Genomic DNA, 20273 nt, shown 5'->3' with positions numbered 1-20273 from the left:
GTTAGTGCTTGGTTTACTGGGAGAAGGGTTGTAGCCTTGACAATGATTGGAAAGTTCAAAAGATTGGAGGATTTGGAAAGAGAAGGACACGAAAGGATACTGCAGAGGAGTCTAAGAAAAAGTGGTAGTGTGGGGAAGAGAGGAAGGGGGCACCAACAATGTCCTCTGGCATCTGCAATCACGAAGGATTGAGAGCAGGTTATTGAGTTTAACAATAAAGAAGTTGGAGATTTTGGTGAGGACAATTTGATTGGAGAAGTGGGATTGCCAAATTGTATGGATTTGAGGAGCCTATCATGAGGGATGTGAGGAAACCGAGGTAACAAGGGTAGATGGCTATTCTTGTAGGTCTGGCTGGAAAAGTGGGGAGACAACAATTCACTGAGGAAATGTGGGGTTAAACAAAAGGTTTTTTTTAAGGTTGGAGGAGACCTGCCAGGATTATTTGAGTAAGTTTCACTGGTCCATCCTGGCCCCCATATTCACTTTGGACCAAATCCTTCCCTCTAGCTAGAATGTTCCTTAGAGCAGAGGCATCAAACACATTTGGCTCAAAACACCTGTGAGAGCAGCCCAATTGTATTATAATTGGGAAATATTTAACAAAATACACATTACATTAAAACATAGGTAATATTAGATTTAAAAACTAAGTTAATGTGTAGGCCTTAAGGATCCGTATGTATATTTCAGTGGCTTTCCTTTCTGTTTGAGTTTGATGCAACTACTCTAGAGTTTTGGGAAGATTTGGGAGACAGAAAGCATGAAAGAGGCCTATAACTAGGTGTATTATTATGCATGTTTTGTTGCATCAGATTTGTAGTTCTTCAAATGAACGTCAGTGGAAGTTAAGGACTAGAATATTAGCCAGTTCATGAGTTAGGTTTCTGTTTGTTCTCTTGTAAGATAATTATTTGCTTATGTCAGACTTTATTGCTTTATTAAAAATGTAAAAATATACAAAAGCATTCTTTTCTTAAACAAAAGAGCCTCTTTTAAAGAACAGTATGATTAGCTTTGACAATAAAAGTATAAAATAAGATTAATTAGTGAATTTACTAATTGCCCTTCACTATACTGGACATTAGCCAGTGTTTTGTTAAAATTATTGGACTATGTGGCAAAGAAGTTTTGTGATCCAGGGGAGATAGTGCAAAATTGTTGTAGTTTCCAATATAGACAAAGTCCTTTGGTAGAAAATAATTTCTTAATAATGGGAAATGTATATTACATATACATATTTATCGCGCATTATTCACTCCAGACTTTTCTAGACATTAAACATATTTAGGCAACTACTTCTTTGTAAATTTAACATTAGGGATCATATAACCAAAAGGATGAAGAAGTTTTTTTTTTCCAGTCCCTAATAACCTTCAAGACTCCCAGAGAGGCATTATGAGCCACCACTTCAATTACAACTGTTCCCACAAGATTAGAAAACAAAGAACATTACTCAACAAGTTGACAGCTTTATGAATTAACAGTGGGTAAATGAATCCCTAGTGTGCTGATTCAGCACCTCCCCTCCCCTACATCTCTTCAACCCAGCCTTGTGTTTTAGGACCTGCTTAAGGAATTTCCTCCCATGCCAGCCTTTGCCATCTTGCTGCCCCAGTACAGAGGACCTCACCTGTACCTAGCAGGAGAAAGATGAGGTGCGGGGACCTGAGGGGCCTCCTAGACTAGGGAATCCCAAGGAGACAGAAACCCTGCCATGATAGCTATTCTAAATACCCTGGAGGGCCCTGGGGAGTGGAGAGAAGCCTGGCTGCAACAAGCCCTCATAAAGGGCTCCTCCTAGCCCTCAAGAAGTTCTCTGAGGCAGGGACTGAGACAGTGGAAAGCAGTCTCACCATCATCAGAGGAGGCTGAGACCTTGAGGTCCCCACCCAGAGGGAGGAATCAGAAAGTGTGTGACAGACAAATATAAGGAACAAAGACAAAAGCCACCATAGATATTGAAAGGAAGAAAATTCAATTAAAAACCTAGAGCACAACATAAGCACAACAGGCAAGATACAAGGATTAGAAGGGAAGACGAGTAAGAAGATATATAAAAAATTCCTAACATGTCCGCGTCAATATTCTACACAAAGCATATTTAATTAGTACCTAATGAAGCATAGAATCCTGTAGATTTCCTGGAGAGCATGGAACTTTAGCAAGATGTGTCCAAATGGTTCATAGAGAGAAATCAGAATCTTGAGAGAAGTTAGATGGGAACAGGGGGGCAGAATTGATGGCCTGTAGAGCAGAAATAATTAGCAGATTAGAAAAAAATTTGGCTTCAGAGAGACAAGTCACTGTATAGAGGTGCAAGAGAGAACAACAGATTGAGAATATACTGAAGTGAAGGACTATCTAGAAAAAGTAAAAAATAGCTTTGAAAGAAGATATGATTTCTTTATGGGAAACACATTGATTTTGAAAACAGAATGTATAGAGGCATCTTAAAGATAATGAATGTTCCAGAAAAATATGAAAAAAAAAATAAAACCCCAGATACCATAATGCAAGAAGTATATAAGAATCTATCCAGAATTTCTAAATACTGAAACAAAGCATCATTTCAAAGAATACACCTCCAAAAAATTAATTTTTAGTTAACAAGCATTTTTTCTCCTTCATGCCCTCTTCTAATCTAAAATAAAAGAAAAGGAACTAAAAAGAAAAAAAAAACCCTGGTAACAAATGTGTTTAGTTAAACAAAACAAAGTCCTTAATTATCCATGTACAAAAATGCATGTCTCATTCTGCATCTTGAACCCATCATTATCAGTCTCCGAATCAGGGTTGTCCATTGCATTAATCACATATTATAAGTCCTTCGGTTATTTTTCATTACAGCATTGTTTTTGTAGAAATTACACATGCATATGTCTCATTCGGTACTCTGTCTTTCATCTTTCTATCAGAAGTCAGATAACAAGCTTCTGCTAACCTAGTTCTGTTCACTTTATATCAGTTCATATAGGTCTCACCAGTTTTCTCTGAAACCATTCCCTTCATTATTTCATAACATAATAGTATTCTATAACATTTATATGACTTGTTCAGTCATTTACCAGTTGATGGGTATCCTCTTTTCTATTTTTTTTGCCCTTTCTAAAGAAGGGATACATTTTTTTTTAGATTCATCCATAGAATTTGTTTTACTTAGAATGAATCCCTTCCTTAATCTGCCCTCCCTCTGATTCTGTCTCCTTTTCCTCAATCCCATTTATATCTATGTACCCAACTCTTTCTCTGGGCATGATGTTTGTATGTATAACATCGGCATCGAAGCCTTAAGTGAAACACACTTACTAGAAGAGGGATCACTCAGCGAACCCACCACTGGATACACCTTCTTCTGGAAAGGTAGAGCCACAAATGAAGACAGAATCCACGGTGTTGGCCTGGCTATAAAGATCAGTTTGCTCAAACAGCTGCCAGACTTGCCTGTGGGCATCAGCGAGAGGCTCATGAAGATCCGTTTGCCTCTCAGCAAAGATCAGTATGCACAATCATCAGCGCATATGCCCCAACACTGACCAGCACAGAGGAGACCATCGAGCAGTTCTACTCTGACCTGAGTGCCGTCCTGCACTCAGTGCCCACCAATGACAAGCTGATACTACTGGGAGACTTCAACGCCCGCGTTGGCCAGGACCATGAAAGATGGAAAGGAGTGCTTGGCAAACACGGTGTGGGCAAAATGAACAACAACGGCCTACTGCTACTCAGCAAATGCTCAGAGTTCGAACTCACCATCATGAACACTGTGTTCAGAATGGCAAACAAATATAAAACAACATGGATGCACCCATGATCAAAATAGTGGCATCTCATTGACTACATCATTGTACGCTGGCGAGACATCCAGGATATAAAGATCACCAGAGTCATGAGAGGAGCTGATTGGCTAGAGCGACTCTTCAAATGTGCATTGCGCCTTGCCATCCAAAACGCGCCCAGACAGTTCGCGCATTTTACAACTTGAGTCATCTTAGAGATCCATCGTATTTGCAAACATTCCAGTCCTGCCTGGACAACAAGCTGTCTGCCAATGGACCACTCACTGGAAGCTCAACCGAGAAATGGAACCAGTACAGAGACGCAGTGAAGGAAACATCAAAGGCAGTCCTAGGCCCAAAACAACGCAATCACCAGGACTGATTCGAAAGAACAACACTGCTATTGAAGACCTATTGAGCAAAAAGAACAAAGCCTTTATGGAGTGGCAAAATAACCCAAACTCTGCTCCTAAAAAGGACAGATTTAAGTCTCTCCAAGTCACGGTGCAGCATGAGATCAGGAAGATGCAAGACAGATGGTGGGAAAAAAAGGCAGAAGAAATCCAGCGTTTTGCTGATACGAAACAAACAATTTTTCAGTGCCCTCAAGACTGTCTATGGGCCATTAAAATCCACCACCACTCCCTTGCTATCCTCTGACGGTGACACTCTCATAAAAGATAAAAAAGGCATCAGCAACAGGTGGAAAGAACATTTCAGTCAGCTTCTCAACCGACCCTCTTCAGTCGACCAAAGCGCTCTTGACCAGATCCCCCAAAACCGCACCATTGAACAACTCCACCGTAACAAAATTGTTTGGCCTGACTATCAGCCTCAGCAAAACAGAGGTACTATTCCAACCTGCACCAGGGAGGCCAACGAACCAGCCATACATTACAATCGACAGCACGCAGCTTTCTAATGTCAACACTTTCAAGTACCTGGGCAGCACCATCGCCAACGACGGGTCCCTAGACCATGAGATCAATGCCAGGATCCAAAAGGCCAGCCAGACACTCGGGTGGCTGCGCTGCAAAGTCCTCCAACACAGCGGTGTAAGCACTGCAACGAAGCTCAAAGTGTACCACGCAGTGGTCCTCAGCTCGCTCCTGTACGGTTGTGAGACATGGACACTGTACCGGAAGCACATGAAACAGCTGGAGCAATTCCACCAATGCTCCCTCCAGTCAATCATGAGGATCCGATGGCAGGACCGAATCACCAACCAGGAAGTCCTCGACAGAGCCAACTCCACCAGCATCGAAGTCCTGGTCCTCAAAACCCAGCTACCATGGTCTAGCCACGTCATCCGCATGGACCCCCAGCGAATACCAAGACAGGTATTCTATGGTGAACTGTCAGCTGGACTCAGGAAACAAGGCCGACCAAAGAAAAGATTCAAGGATCAGCTAAAGTCCAACTTGAAGTGGGCTGGCATCACACCAAAGCAACTAGAACTCGCTGCCTCTGTCAGAAGCAGCTGGCGAACCCACATTAACCATGCCGCTGCCACCTTTGAAGATGAGCGACGTCGACATCTTGCCGCTGCGCGTGAACGCCGACACCAGGCCACAACCACACCTCCCGTAACAACTGGCGTCCCATGCCCCATGTGCCACAAACTGTGCGCCTCAGCCTTTGGACTCCAAAGCCACATGAGGGTACATCAATAGATGATAATGCACAAAGACAATCGTCATTCTCGATCACCGAGAGACTATCACTAACTTCCCTCCTTTATGAGGTTCAAATGTCACCCCACAACCTTCCTCCTTATTTGTTCAGTCTTTATTTGAGTGCCCTGAGCATATGCAATAATTTTCCCTAACATTAATTTCTTCTCCTTTCTCCTTTACAAGGATATTATTATTCATTGTCCTCTCTCTTTCCATTCCTTTTTTTTTTTTTAAGATAATCAAGACACAATAGAGCTATTCCTGGGCTTTATGTCTAAATGATCTCCCTCTGTGACACCTGATGATGATAAGGGTTCAGAGGTGATACATGTATCATCTTCCTTCACCATATTGATTTAAATATAAAAATGTATCCTTGTTTTGGCCTTTAGGATTTTTTACTCCTTTTTGACATTTCGTGTTTCTCTTACATCTTGTGTTTGAACTTCAAAGTTTTTTTTTTTTTAATCAGCTTTGATCTTTTTATCAGGAGTGCTAGGAAATTCGACATTTCATTAAAGGTCTATTTAGGATTATACTAAAATTTTCAGAATAAATTATTCTCGGCATACACTTACATCTTTTGCCTTCTTGAGTATTATGTTCTTTTTGTGTGTTTTATTTTATTTTATTTTATTTTTTTAACAACAGATTTCCACATGGAGTTTTCCAAATTGTCTCCCTTCTCTCCCCACTCCCTGACCTGGCAAGCAATTCACTCTGGGTTATACATATATTATCACACAAAACATTTTCCCATATTATTCATTTTTGGAAGTGAATTATCTTATAAAACCAAACCCCTAAAACATAAACCCCAATAAATAAGTGATAAATCATATGCTTTCATCTGCATTCCTACTCCCAAAGTTCTTTCTCTGGAGGTGGATAACATTCTTTTTCATAAATCTCTCAGAATTGTCCTCAATCATTTTATTGCTGTTAGTATCAAACATTTGGTCATTCCACAATATTGCTATTACTGTGTACAATCTTCTGATTCTGCTTATTTCACTCTGCATCAGTTCACGTAGGTCTTTCTAGTTCTTTATGAAATCATCCTGTCCATCATTCCTTACAGCACAATAGTATTCCATTATCATCCTATACCATAATTTATTCATCCATTCCTCAATTGGGGAACATCCCTTTAGTTTCCAATTTTTTGCCTCCATAAAAAATACAACTATAAATATTTTTGTACAAGCAAGTTCTTTCCCATTTCTTAAAAAAATCTCTTTTTAAGATACAGATCTTTTTAAGATACAGATCTTTAAGATAAGATCTTTGAGATACAGACCTAGTAGTGGAATGTTTTATAGCTCTTTGGGCATAATTCCAAATTGCCCTCCAGATTGGTTGGATCAATTCACAATTCCACCAGCAATGCTGTCCCAATTTTGCCACACATCCTCCAACATTTATCACTTTACTTTTGTTCTGGCCAATCTGATAGGTGTGAGGTGGTACCTCAGAGTTGTTTTAATTTGCATTTAGAGAAATGCAAATCAAGAGGAATTTAGAACATTTTAATATGATTATTCATTGCTTTTTTTAAATCTGAAAACTGCATATTCATATCCTTTGACCATTTATCAATTGGGGAATGACTTGGATTCTTTTGATTTAGTTCTTTATGTATTTAAGAAATGAGACCTTTATCAGAGAAATTTGTCATAAATTTTTTCCCCTATTTGGTTGCTTCCCTTCTAATCTTGGTTGTGTTGGTTTTGTTTGTATAAAAAATTTTAATTTAGTATCAAAATTATTCGTCTTGTAATGTTTGCTATGTCTTGTTTGGTCATAAATTCCTCCTCCCATAGATCTGACAGGTAAACTATCCTATGTTCCCCTAATGTATTCATTTGAGTATTATGTTCTAAACTCTCCTCTCCTTAATAGTGGTAACCTATGTGAAAGCTAATATAACATGTATGAATCTTAGTGTGGCTCCATAGTACTTGAATTCTTCTTTTCTGACTACTTGCCATGTTTTTTTCTTTGACCTGAAAGCTCTAGATTTTGGATATAATGTTCCTGAGAATTTTTATTTTGGACTTTCTTTCATGAGATGGTAGTGGATTCTTTGTTTTTCTACTTTTTCTTCTAGTTCTAAAAGATCTGGGCAGTTTTCTTTTGGCATTTCTTTATTATTATTATTATTCTTTATTTAGTCAATTTAGAACATTATTCTTTGGTTACGAGAGCCATATTGTTTTCCTCCTTCCCCTCCCTCCACGCCTTCCTGTAGCTGATGTGCAATTCCACTGGGTATTACATCTGTCCTTGATCGGAACCTATTTCCATGCTGTTGGTGTTTGCATTAGGATGTTCCTTTAGTGTCTATATCCCCAACCATATCCCCTCTACTCATGTAATCAAGCAATTGTTTTTCTTCTTTGTTTCTACTCCCATGTTTTTCCTCTGAATGTGAATAGTGTTCTTTCTCATAGATCCCTGCAGATTGTTCAGGGACATTGCATTGACACTAATGGAGAAGTCCATTACATTCGATTGTACCACAGTGTTTCAGTCTCTGTGTACAATGTTCTCCTGGTTCTGCTCGTTTCGCTCTGCATCACTCCTGGAGGCTGTTCCAGTTCACATGGAATTCCTCCGGTTTATTATTCCTTTTAGCACAATAGTATTCCATCACCAACATGTACCACAATTTGTTCAACCCTTTCCCAATTGAAGGGCATTCCCTAATTTTCCAATTTTTTGCCACCACAAAGAGCTCAGCTATGAATATTCTTGTCCATGCCTTTTCCCTTATTAACTCTTTGGGGTACAAACCCAGCAGTGCTATGGCTGGATCAAAGGGCAGACAGTCTTTTATCGCCCTTTGGGCATAGTTCCAAATTGCCCTCCAGAATGGTTGGATCAAGTCACAACTCCACCAGCAATGCATTAATGTCCCAACTTTGCCACATGCCCTCCAGTATTTATTACTTTCCTTTGCTGTCATGTTGGCCAATTTGCTAGGTGTGAGGTGGTACCTCAGAGTTGTTTTGATTTGCATCTCTCTGATAATAAGAGATTTAGAACACTTTTTCATGTGCTTATTAATGGTTTTGTTTTCATTAACTGAAAATTGCCTATTCATGTCCCTTGCCCATTTTATCAATTGGAGAATGGCTTGATTTTTTTGTACAATTGATTTAGCTCTTTGTAGATTTGAGTAATTAGACATTTGTCAGACGTTTTTGTTATGAAGATTGTTTCCCAATTGGTTGCTTCTCTTCTAACTTTGGTTGCATTAGTTTTGTTTGTACAAAACCTTTTTAATTTGATGTAATCAAAATTATTTATTTTACATTTTGTGATTTTTTTTCTAACTCTTGCTTGGTTTCCTTTCCCAAAGATCTGACATGTATACTCTTCTGTGTTCACCTAATTTACTCATAGTTTCCTTCTTTATATTCAAGTCATTCACCCATTCTGAGTTTATCTTGGTGTAGGGTGTGAGGTGTTGATCCAAACCTAATCTCTCCCATACTGCCTTCCAATTTTCCCAGCAGGTTTTATCAAATAGTCGATTTTGGTTCTAAAAGCTGGGATCTTTGGGCTTATCAGAGACTGTCTTGCTGAGGTCACTTACCCCCAAGTCTATTCCACCGATCCTCCTTTCTGTCTCTTAGCTAGTAACAAATTGTTTTGATGACCGCTGCTTTGTAATATAGTTTGAGATCTGGGACTGCAAGGCCACCTTCCTTTGTATTTTTTTTTTTCATGATTTCCCTGGATATCCTTGATCCATTGTTCTTCCAAATGAACTTTGATATGGTTTTTTCTAATTCAGTAAAAAAGTTTTTTGGAAGTTCAATGGGTATGGCACTAAATAGATAAGTTTGGGTAGTATGGTCATTTTTATTATGTTAATTCGTCCTACCCATGAGCAATCAATGTTTTTCCAATTGTTTAGACCTAGTTTTAATTGTGTTTAATAGTGTTTCATAGTTGTGTTCATATAGTTCCTGTGGTTTTTTCTTGGCAGATAGATTCCTAAGTATTTTATATTGTCTAGGGTGATTTTAAACGGGATTTCTCTTTCTATTTCTTGCTGCTGAGATGTGTTGGAATATATAGAAATGCTGATGACTTATGTGGGTTTATTTTGTATCTTGCAACTTTGCTAAAGTTGTTGATTATTTCCACTAGCTTTATAGTTGATTCTCTAGTATTCTTTAAGTAGACCATCATGTCATCCGCAAAGAGTGATAACTTGGTCTCCTCCTTGCCTATTTTAATACCTTCAATTTCTTTTTTTTCTTCTCTAATTGCTACTGCTAGTGTTTCTAGTACAATGTTGAATTATAGAGGTGAACATCCTTGTTTCACTCCTGATCTTATTGGGAAGGCTTCTAGTTTTTCTCTATTTCAGATGAAGTTTGCTGATGGTTTTAGATATATACTGTTTATTATTTTTAGGAAAGGCCCTTCTATTCCTATGCTTTCTTGTGTTTTCAATAGGAATGAGTGTTGTATTTTGTCAAAGGCTTTTTCTGCATTTATTGAGATAATCATGTAATTTTTTTGTTGGTTTGCCTGTTAATATGGTCAATTATGTGGATGGTTTTCCTAATATTGAACCATCCTTGCATTCCTGGTTTGAGTCCTACCTGGTCATAGTGGATAACCCTTGTGGTCACTTGCTGGAGTCTTTTTACTAGTATCCCTTTTAAGATTTTTGCATCTATATTCATTAAGGAGATTGGTCTGTAGTTTTCTTTCTCTGTTTTTGACCTGCTTGGCTTTGGAATCAGTACCATATTTGTGTCATAAAAGGAATTTGGTAGAACTCTTTCTTTGCTTAATCTGTCAAATAGTTTGTATAATATTGGGATTATTTGTTTTTTGAATGTTTGATAGAATTCATTTGTGAATCCATCTGGACCTGGCGATTTTTTCTTAGGGAGTTCTTTCATGGCTTGTTCAATTTCTTTTTCTGATATGGGGTTGTTTAGGTAGTCTATTTCTTCCTCCATTAGTCTAGGAAATTTATATTTTTGTAAATATTCATCAATGTTACCTAGATTGCTGTGTTTACTGCCATATAATTGGGCATAATAAATTTTTAATGATTGCCTTAAATTACTCTTCATTAGAGGTGAGGTCTTCCTTTTCATCTTGGATACTGTCAATTTGGTTTTCTTCTTTCCTTTTTTTTAAATTAGATTGACCAGTACTTTGTCTATTTTATTTGTTTTTTCAAAGTACCAGCTTCTAGTCTTATTTTCAGTTTTATTGATTTCTCCTTCGATTTTTAGGATCTCTAATTTAGTCTTCATCTGAGAATTTTTAATTGTTCACTTTCTAGTTTTTTAATTTGCATGCCCAATTCATTGACTTCTGCCCTCCCTAATTTGTTAATATATGAACTCAAGGATATAAATTTCTCCCTGAGTACTGCTTTGGCCACATCCCATAGATTTTGAAAGGATGTCTCATCATTGTCATTTTCTTCAATGAAATTATTAATTGTTTCCATGATTTGTTCTTTAACCAATTTTGGCGAATCGTATTGTTTTATTTCCAGTTAATTTTTGATTTACCTCTCCATGTACCCTTATTAATTATTATTTTCATTGCATTGTGATCTGAGAAGGTTGCATTTATTATTTTTGCTCTTTTGCACTTGTTTGCAATGTTTTTATGCCCTAGTACATGGTCAGTGTTTCTGAATGTACCATGTGTTGCTGAAAAGAAGTTGTATTCCTTTTTGTTCCTATTTATTTTTTTCTATATATCTATTAACTCTAATTTTCTTAAGATTTCATTCACTTCTCTTACCTCATTCTTATTTATTTTTTAGTTATATTATCTAGATCTGAAAGAAGAAGGTTCAGGTCTCCCATTAGTATAGTTTTTCCTATCTTTTTCATCCTTGAGCTCCACTAGTTTCTCCTTTAGAAATTTGGATGCTATGCCATTTGGAGCATACATGTTGAGTACTGATATTTTCTCATTGTCTATACTGCCTTTCATCAGGATGTAATTATCTTCCCTATCTCTTTTGACTAGATCTATTTTTATTTTGGCTTTGTCAGATATCAGGATTGCAACTCCTGCCTTCTTTTTATCAGTTGATGCTCAATAGATTTGGCTCCATCCTCTTACTTTTACCCTATGCATGTCTACCTTCCTCATGTGTGTTTCTTGTAGACAGCATATGGTAGGGTTTTGGTTTCTAATCCACTCTGCTATTCTCTTGCATTTTATGGGAGAGTTCATTCCATTCACAATCAGAGTTATGATTACCAGCTGTGGATTTCTCAGCATTTTGATTTCCACTCGTAGTCCTGCCTTTTCTTCTTTCACTATTTCCTTCTATACCAATGTTTTGTTTTTAATCAGTCCCCCTGATTCCCACTCTTATTTTACTTCTCTTTCTACTTTCTCTCCCTTCTTATTCCCATCTTATTTTCTTTACAGTCTTTTTAAACTACCTCCTCCCTCTCCTTCCCTTATATTGCTTCCCTCCCCACCAGTCTATTTGTTACCCTTCTACTTCCCTATAGGGCACAAATGTATTCTCTGCCCCAATGTATTTGATTGTTCTTCCCTCTTTGAGTCAATTTCAATGCATGTAAGAATTGAGTATTTCCTAACTCTAATTTCTTTACCCCTTCAGTGTATTGATGTTCTCCCCACCCCCGTCATGTGCTTCTTTGTGACATATAAATTTACCCCATTTTGTTTCTTTTTCCATTTCTTTGAGTATTAACTTCTTTTATAGCTCTAGTTGTATTTATATACATACATATACATATTTATACATACATGTATCTATATAAAAATTTATATCTTAGCATTTCATCCTATACTGTTTGTCACCTTTTTCCTTTAAGTATAATTCTTCTAGCTACCCAGGTGATAATAACAATTTTTAAGAGTTACCAATGTTCTCTTTTCTTATAGGGATACATATAATTTTAATTTATTAGATCTCTTTTAAAAGTTTTTTTTGTGTGTTTTGTTTCTCTCCCCTCCTCCCCCTTTCTTAATTACTTTTGATGATTCTCTTGAGTTCTGTGTTTGGGCACCAAATTTTCTGTTCAGATCTGGTCTTTTCTTTACAAATGCTTGGAATTCTTTTATTTTGTTAAATGACCATACTTTCCCCCATAAGAATATAGTCAGTTTTGCTGGGTAGTTGATTCTTGGTCATAGACCTCGTTCCCTTGCTTTCCAGAATATCATATTTCATGCCTTTCAGTCCTTCAGTATAGATGCAGCCAGATCCTGGGTCATACTCACTGTAGTTCCTTGGTAGCTGAATGACTTCTTCTTAGCAACTTGTAATATTTTTTCCTTGGTCTGATAGTTCTTGAATTTGGCTATAACATTCCTGGGTGTTGTCAGTTGGGTATTAAGTACAGAAGGTGATCTATGGATTCTTTCAATCTCCACTTTTTCCTCTTGTTCTAGAATATCAGAACAGATTTTTTGGATAATTTCCTATAGGATGATGTCCAGGCTTTTTTTTTTTTTTGATCATGGTCTTCTGGTAGACCAATGATTCTTAAGTTGTCTCTTCTGGAACACTTTTATAAATCTTCTGTTTTGTGAATGAGGTGCTTCATATTTTCCTCAATTTTTTCATTCTTTTGATTTTGTTATATAGTTTTCTGCTGCCTTGTGAAGTCACTTGCTTCTAAGTGTTGTATTCTGGTTTTTAAAGACTGGATTTCATCCCTGGCTTTTTGGTCATCCTTCTCCTTCTGGTCTGATTTTCTTTGGAGGTCATCTTTCCTCTTCTTTGCCTCATCTTTCCTCTTCTTTGCCTCATTTTCAAGCTGATTAATTTTGGCTTTCAAGACAGTATTTTCTTGTTTTAGTTCAAGTGCTTCTGTTTCCAGATGACTTACCTTTTTAAGTTCTTTTCCCAGTTGTCTTCAGCCTCTCTTAATTGTGTTTTGAATTGTATTTTGAGTTCTTCCAAAGCCTGTGTCCAATTCTCTGGAGTTTCTGTGTTTTTGCTTGGTGTTCCTTCATCTTTCTCTGTTGCATTTGCTCTTTGTTCATTGCCTGGGTAGAAGCTGTTGATTGTAATTTCTTTTTTCTTTTTCTGTTGTTTGCTCATATTTGCCCCTTCTTTTCCTCCTGTAGTTGCCTGAACTCTTGCTCCTCTCAATGTATGTTGGATATGTGGTTTTGGGCTTTTCTGTCAGCCTTTTCCCTTGGAGCTTATTCAGGAAATCTCTCAGCGCAGTCTGTGGCGAAGGGGTGTTGGAGCTTGAGCTTCCCTGCCCTATGAAGGCTTTGATGAGATTAAGCCCAGCTGAGTTACAGAGCTGGATGTGCCCTGAGGCCAAAACCTCGGGAAGGGGGGTGAATACAGAGTGTTTCCTCTGGTGCAACAAGCCTGCTCGCTCTGAGCTTCTTCTCTAACTACTTCCCCATGGCCTGTGTTCAATGCTCTGAGCATGGCATAGCTTTGCCCTCAAGCACTCACTCCAGACCAGCACCTTGCCTGCCCAGAGGTTCCAGCTACCACTGGAGGCTCAGCGCTGTAGGTGGGTGAGGGTTCCTGCGACCTTCTTTCTTCCTTCCCCTTAAACCCAAGTGTTCTCGAATTCAGACTTTTGGGTGGGGGGGAGTACCTTTTAAGTTGAGTTCAGCAGGAGTGTTCCTTGGCTCTATCCTGTTGTTAGGTTTAATTTTCAGTCCCATAGGAACATTTAGTTTGTCATCGGTAAGGAAGGGTTTTCAGAGGTCTGAACTTTCACTGCCTCTATGCCACCATCTTCTCTTTTAACATTTCTTGAAAGGTGATATTTAGGCACTTTTTTTTGGTCATGGTTTTCAGGTGGTCCAGTGATAATTAAAAAAAATAATCTTTACTTCCTGTATTAGAGTAAATGCTATTTATTGGTTCTAAGGTAGAGAGTGGTAAGGGCTAGGCAATGGGGGGGGGGGGAGTAACTCATCCAGGGTCACATAACTGCGAAGTGTCTGAGGCCAGATTTGAACCCTATCTCTAAGCCCAGCTCTCAATCCACTGAGCCTCCTACGTGCCCCCAGTCCAATGAGTCTTAATATTTTTTTTCTCCTCAAATTGTTTTCTAGGAACTCAGTTTTCTTGCTATTGGATACTTCATATTTTATTATTTTTTCAGTTTTTGGAGTTTATTTTAATATTTTTTAGTATCTCACATTTGATCTTTAAGTTTATTGCTTAGACGAGATTTTGTCTCTCTTATTCAAAAGTATTAATTTCCTTTCCAATGATGTTTTTCCTTTCCTTTTCTAATTTCTTTTTTCTAGCATTCTCATTTTATTGACAAAACTTTTTTTTTAAAAACAAAAACATTTAAAATCTCCTGCTTTATCTCTTCCAGTTATTCTAGTTCAATTTGTGCCCAGGCTGCTTTTTTTTAGAGGCGTTCTTTATAGATGTTTTGAGCCATGTTTTCCTTCTGCTTCTTTGTCTTTAGCATCTTTGTCAACATGGTAACTTTTTATAGTGGGATTCTTTTTTGTTTGCTCATTCTTCCTGCTTGCCTTCTGACTCTGCATTTTCTTAGGGTCAGCAGGTCTAAGCAAAAGTAAAGAAGTAGATGACACAGATAATACCACTACTGGCACAAAGGTGAAACTTTATTGTCAGATGGGTAGTGGGAGTCAGGATTCAGAACTCTAGGTCTCACTACACTGGTTAGATTAGATCTTTGCTTTACATCATTCTGTGAAAATTTGCTCTGGCTTTGGGTAACAAACTCAGTTACCTTGTTTGTGAAATGAGACTCATGATACCTAATCTACATGATAAATTGTGATTCATATTTGTAAAGTGCTCAACATTATGTTATAGAGGTGAGCTTGCCATGTAAACATGCCAGTTGACTTTTAGTAGCATATATTTTCAGTAATAACCCAAACAAGATCAGCGTACCTCAATTTGGAATTTGTCTGTAAGTCAGCCAAAGATTTTATAGAACTATCATATGATTTTTATGAAGATTATTCCCAGGCAACATGCTTTTCTTTTATATATGTATATATATTTCTATTAAAACAAAAGGAGAGTAGAAGTCAATAACAGTAACCCACTTTTATGGCATTTAGAGATTCTAATGTAATATAATGTAACAAGTATTAAAACCTCAATTACACGAAGAGCACTGGGTTAGATATTAGGAAAGATGCAAAGTTCAACTAAGATTATAGGCCCTGCCCTCTTGAAATTTTGTCTAGTAGAGATTATAATGTAGATCAAGGATTCTTAAATCTTTTTTTTTTGTTTGTTTTATGAACCCATCTGGCAATTTGGTTAAGCCTACAGATCCCTTCTCAGAGAGTTTTTATGAGAATAAAATAAAATATGTAAGATTATGAAGAAAACCAATATTGAAAAGCAGTAATGAAAGATGTAGGTATCAGATGAATGACAAAGGAGAGTTGAAAACAGACACACGCATATATACACATGTACATATAAACATGCCCTTCCTAATTTCAAACTATTTTATAAAACAGGAGTCAATTATCAATATATAAACATATAAATATATATGCTATGTAAATTGTTAATATGTTAATATAGTCAATTGTTTTAATATATTGATAGTATTTTCTGATTTCTTTTAGATTTCTTACTCTTTTGTCTTTTTTCTTTAAAAATATTCTCATTTGTATGAGATGGCTTTCAAATGAGCAGGATGGTCTTGGAAGTACCACATTAAATTTCATACATACTTAAAAAACCCAAGCTGTATATAATAGATTCATGACTTAAGAGTTAATTCTTTTTGTCGTCGTTGTTGTTCTTTGTGTGTGTGTAGATATTAAAATCTAGCTGTTTTACCTGGAAATGCCCATGCTCACCAACATTATAATTAAAAAAAATATCATCAGATCTATGACCCAGTGGGATACTCAGCTGGTTTGTGACAATCCCTATCACTTCTCATCCTTCCTTAAGATAGAGTTGTTCTGAGCTTTTTCAAAAGGGGGAAAAAAGGACTTCAGATGATAGACTGGTAAAATTGATTACTTTCAAATACTAAAATATTCAAATTGATCAATGGCCTACTTGATATTTCCCCCTGGCAATTTGCCCATTTGATTATTTCCTCTCTCCCTAAATTGGAATCTCTTCTTATCTACAAGCTTTTGTTCTACTGCCTTCCAATTCTGATTTCTTCCATCCTTAAAAAAAAAAAAAAAACCTTGACATGATCCTAGTATTCACTCAAGATAGTATCTGATGTTTTTCCTTCTATTCAAAACAGAATCCTAGAAAAAGCCATCTGCTTCTCGGATCCTTGTAATCTGGTTTCTGTCACCACTAGGAAACTACTCTCTGCAGGGTCACCAATGATTTTATTGCTCAATCCAGTAGCCTCTTATCAGTCCTCATCCTTCTCAATATTTCTTCAGCATTCAGCACTGTTTACCAGGCCTTCTTTTTGATTCTTTCTCCTCTGTGGATTTTCATGATGCCACCTTGTCATGTTTACTTATTTCTCTTTTTGGGTGATCATTCTGGGTCTCATGATGAGTTCTGCTCATGACTCCTGGGCTTTGGTGCATCCTTGGTCTCTCCCCTCTTAGGTATGAGCCTGTCTCAGGCAGTTACCTGTTGGTTCAGGTTCAGTTTTGGAATGAAGTTAACATGTTTTTTGTGGATAGAGAGGGTTGGGAAAATAAGGGAATTCTTCACTTTCCATCATACCCACTTATAGAATGTTTTCCCAAGATTATTTATGGCCAATTGTATTGGGTTCTATCTCCATAGTCTATATTTGATCCCTCTGTTATCATTTCTGTAGGAACACATTGATAGAGATATTTTCCCAAAATAAGGGCAGGCCTGATTTATTAGCTTTTCTATTGTTAGTAAGTTGTTGAAAGGCATTGTCATTACTAGTATTCATCTCTCTTGTCTCTCTCCTCTTCCATCATGTCCTTTGGCATGAGTGATCTCTCACAAATATGATGGAGTTTTCCATAAAAACTAGACTGTCATTGTTTTGCATTCTTCATTTAAAAAAAAAATTCCCCTTCCTCCCCATTTTCTCCCCTCCCCAAGAAGTCTGGTAATATGATTTAAGTTGTATATATATTATTATGTAGTATATTTCCATGGCCATAATATTGTGAAATAAGACACATATTGCTTACATTAGAGAAAAATTTATAGAGAAAATAAAATGAAGAGTGGTATGTTTCAATCCATTTCAATTATACACTCTGTAATGGGAAATGGTAGGATAAGATTTAAGAGAAGTGGAAGGCTGTCTTTAAGGCATATACTAGGAACTCAAGGGAAAGGATTTTAGAAGGCAGAAGGCAGAGGAGGAACAGTTTGGAAGTGACAACTGCTAGAGAGAGTGACTTCCTATAGGAGAGTTAGTCTCTTCCTGTCCAGAAGGGAAGAGGAAAGGTGGCTTGTCAGATCTTAGCTACCTCAACCTGACTGTGGAGAAGGAAAAAACCCTGAATCATCTTTGGAAGTTCTCTGTTTGACTGGGGAACATCTAGAAAAGTGGCTGACCATACCTGCTGTGTTTTCCAGAAGGTTTTTATCTAAAAATCCTGTCAGATCGGCTTTGAGGTTTTACCTCAGGGGTCAGAAATCCTGGGGTGGACTTAGCTGTTTGAGAGCAATCATAATGATTTTTCGAGACAGCTTTTGAACTAAATCTAACCAACTACTGAGGGTCCTAGATAGGTAGCTTAATCAGCTTTTGGGGAACACCTAGATAGAAATAGGGAGCTGGTAAGTTAGATGGAAGGCCCGAAGGCTCCCTCTTGCGAGGGATGTAGAGGATTGTGGGTGAATAGCTAGATCCCTTAGAGTTAAGGACCCCTTGTTCTGATCCTCAGTTTGTGTCCCCTCTTACAATAAAAGAGATATTGATTTTATACATCAATTGTCTCCAAGGCGTTTGAGCAACTGGCCCAGTGAGAGAAAATGATTCTGCTTCATTCTCACTAACCAGAGGTTAGAATACCTGGAGATCATGCCTGTGTATCCCTAAGTGGAAACTACTCTATCCACATTGGGTCTCCCCCACATATATATTTTTTTAGTTGGTGAGCCAGCTAGGAGTGTCCATCTGTCCCAAGGCACTTTGGGGTCACTTCCATACTGTTCCTCCTCTGTCTTCTACCTGCTAAAATCGTTTCCCTTGAGTTCCTACTATGTGTCTTAAAAACAGTATTCCACTTCTCTTAAATCTTATCCTGTCTCTGTCTTTTTCTCATTACAACCTCAACTTGTTCAGCCATTCCCCAGTGGTACTATGTGTACCTCATTTGTTAAACAATTGAATTCTGTATTTTTGTTTCATTGTTTCATTACTCTGTTTCCAACCAAACAAGTGTACCTTCTGTTTCCTTTACATAGTATTCTTTCTCCTAATTTTCTACCTTTCCATGGATAAGGAAGTTTACAGCTTTTTGAGCAATGCATTAATATGCTTCTTTCCCCACAACCCAACCACTAGTTGTTATTTTCCTTTTTCCCCCCAACTTTGCCAATCTGATAGGTATGAAGTGGATACTTAGTGATGCTTTATTTTGCATATTTCTAATGCAAATTAGTTATTTGTATCATTTTTTCATATGTATGTTGATAGATTAGTTTTCTTTCCTTGAAAGCCTCCTTTAACCATTTATCCTTTAACCTTATATCCTTTAACCATTTATCAAGTGGGGAATAGATCTTATTCTTATTAATTTCAAACAGTTCCTTCTGTATCTTGGAAATGAGACCTTTGTCAGAGAAACTTGCTACAAAGAGTTACCCCAGGTAATTGTGTACTTTATGATCTTATATATCTTATAATCTTAAATTTTTTTTTAAATCAAAAGTTTCTATTTTATCTTTTGTAGTCCTCTCTTTTCCTTGTTTAGTTATAAACTCTTCCCCTATTCATGAATCTTAAAGGTAATGTCTTTCTGGTCCCTCTAATTTGTACATGATATATGACCTTTTATTTCTAAGATATGCATTATTTGGAGTTTATCTTTGTATGTGATATCTAGCATTGTTATAAATCTAATTTCTACTAGATTGTTATCTAATTTTCCCAGAAGTTTTTGTCAAATAGCAAATACATCCCCCAGGAACTGGGATCTTTGGGTTTGTTGAATTCTAGGCTACTGGATTTATTTGCTGATTCAGTTCAACGTATACCTTATCTGTTACATAGATTGAGTTATTTTGAATTGTTGTCAAATTGTTTTGATGATTTTTGCTTTCTACTAAAATTTTAAATCTAGTACTATTAGGAATCCATCCCATCTACTGCTTTTCATTTCCCTTGAAATTCTTCACCTTGTTTTTTGAGATGTGGCATTTTGCCATACCAAACAAAGTGCTTTTTTAGGATTCCCAAATAATAAGTAGAGGGATTTTTCAGCCAGTTTTGATGATCACTGTAAAATATCACTTGTAAAAGCCTATCTCTTTCCTTCTTTATCAAATATATTCCTAATCAATGTATGGATCATTCTCATAAAATCTTTTTATAGATGGGGAAAAATGAGTTAGTTGTTATCTTTGGGTCTCATGTGCACCTTTTTTGGTACTGGTGTGATCCAGGTTTTTTTTTTCATAACTTCTATTTTTTCCCTCCTTCAGATAATTTGGCTTTATCTTTCAATAAACATACATCAGTGTTCTCAGAATTGTGTGGTCTTCAGCAGGGACCTCCTTTATGCATTCTTAGTCATGTAGAGATGTTTTCTTCATTGCCATTTTCATTTCCTATACAGACACATTCAAGATAGTGATATTAAGAATCCAAATGTAGTGGCTCCACTGTTCTTATTTATAATAAGGATATTTGCAAACCATTTCTGT

At 37.1% G+C, this 20273-nt stretch overlaps 1 protein-coding gene across 11 annotated transcripts in view; it reads left to right on the top strand.

The window, feature by feature from the left end:
- STAU2 (staufen double-stranded RNA binding protein 2) overlaps nt 1–20273 on the top strand; it is a 420348-nt gene that overhangs the window by 30152 nt on the left and 369923 nt on the right. The window contains exons 1-2 of one of the 11 annotated variants that reach the window (XM_056824109.1): nt 17786–17981; nt 19155–19217. The exons of 9 other annotated variants lie outside the window; for them this stretch is intronic. The gene's annotated coding sequence lies outside the window, so the exon portion shown is untranslated. Of the gene's footprint in view, nt 1–17785; nt 17982–19144; nt 19218–20273 lie in introns of those variants that run through there. One more of the 11 variants, XM_007486967.3, reaches the window with a different exon arrangement.

Source organism: Monodelphis domestica, chromosome 3 (assembly GCF_027887165.1).
Source record: "Monodelphis domestica isolate mMonDom1 chromosome 3, mMonDom1.pri, whole genome shotgun sequence".
Lineage (NCBI taxonomy): Eukaryota > Metazoa > Chordata > Mammalia > Didelphimorphia > Didelphidae > Monodelphis > Monodelphis domestica.
The sequence above is the reverse complement of the archived record's forward strand: the minus strand, read 5'-3'. Positions and strand labels throughout refer to the sequence as shown.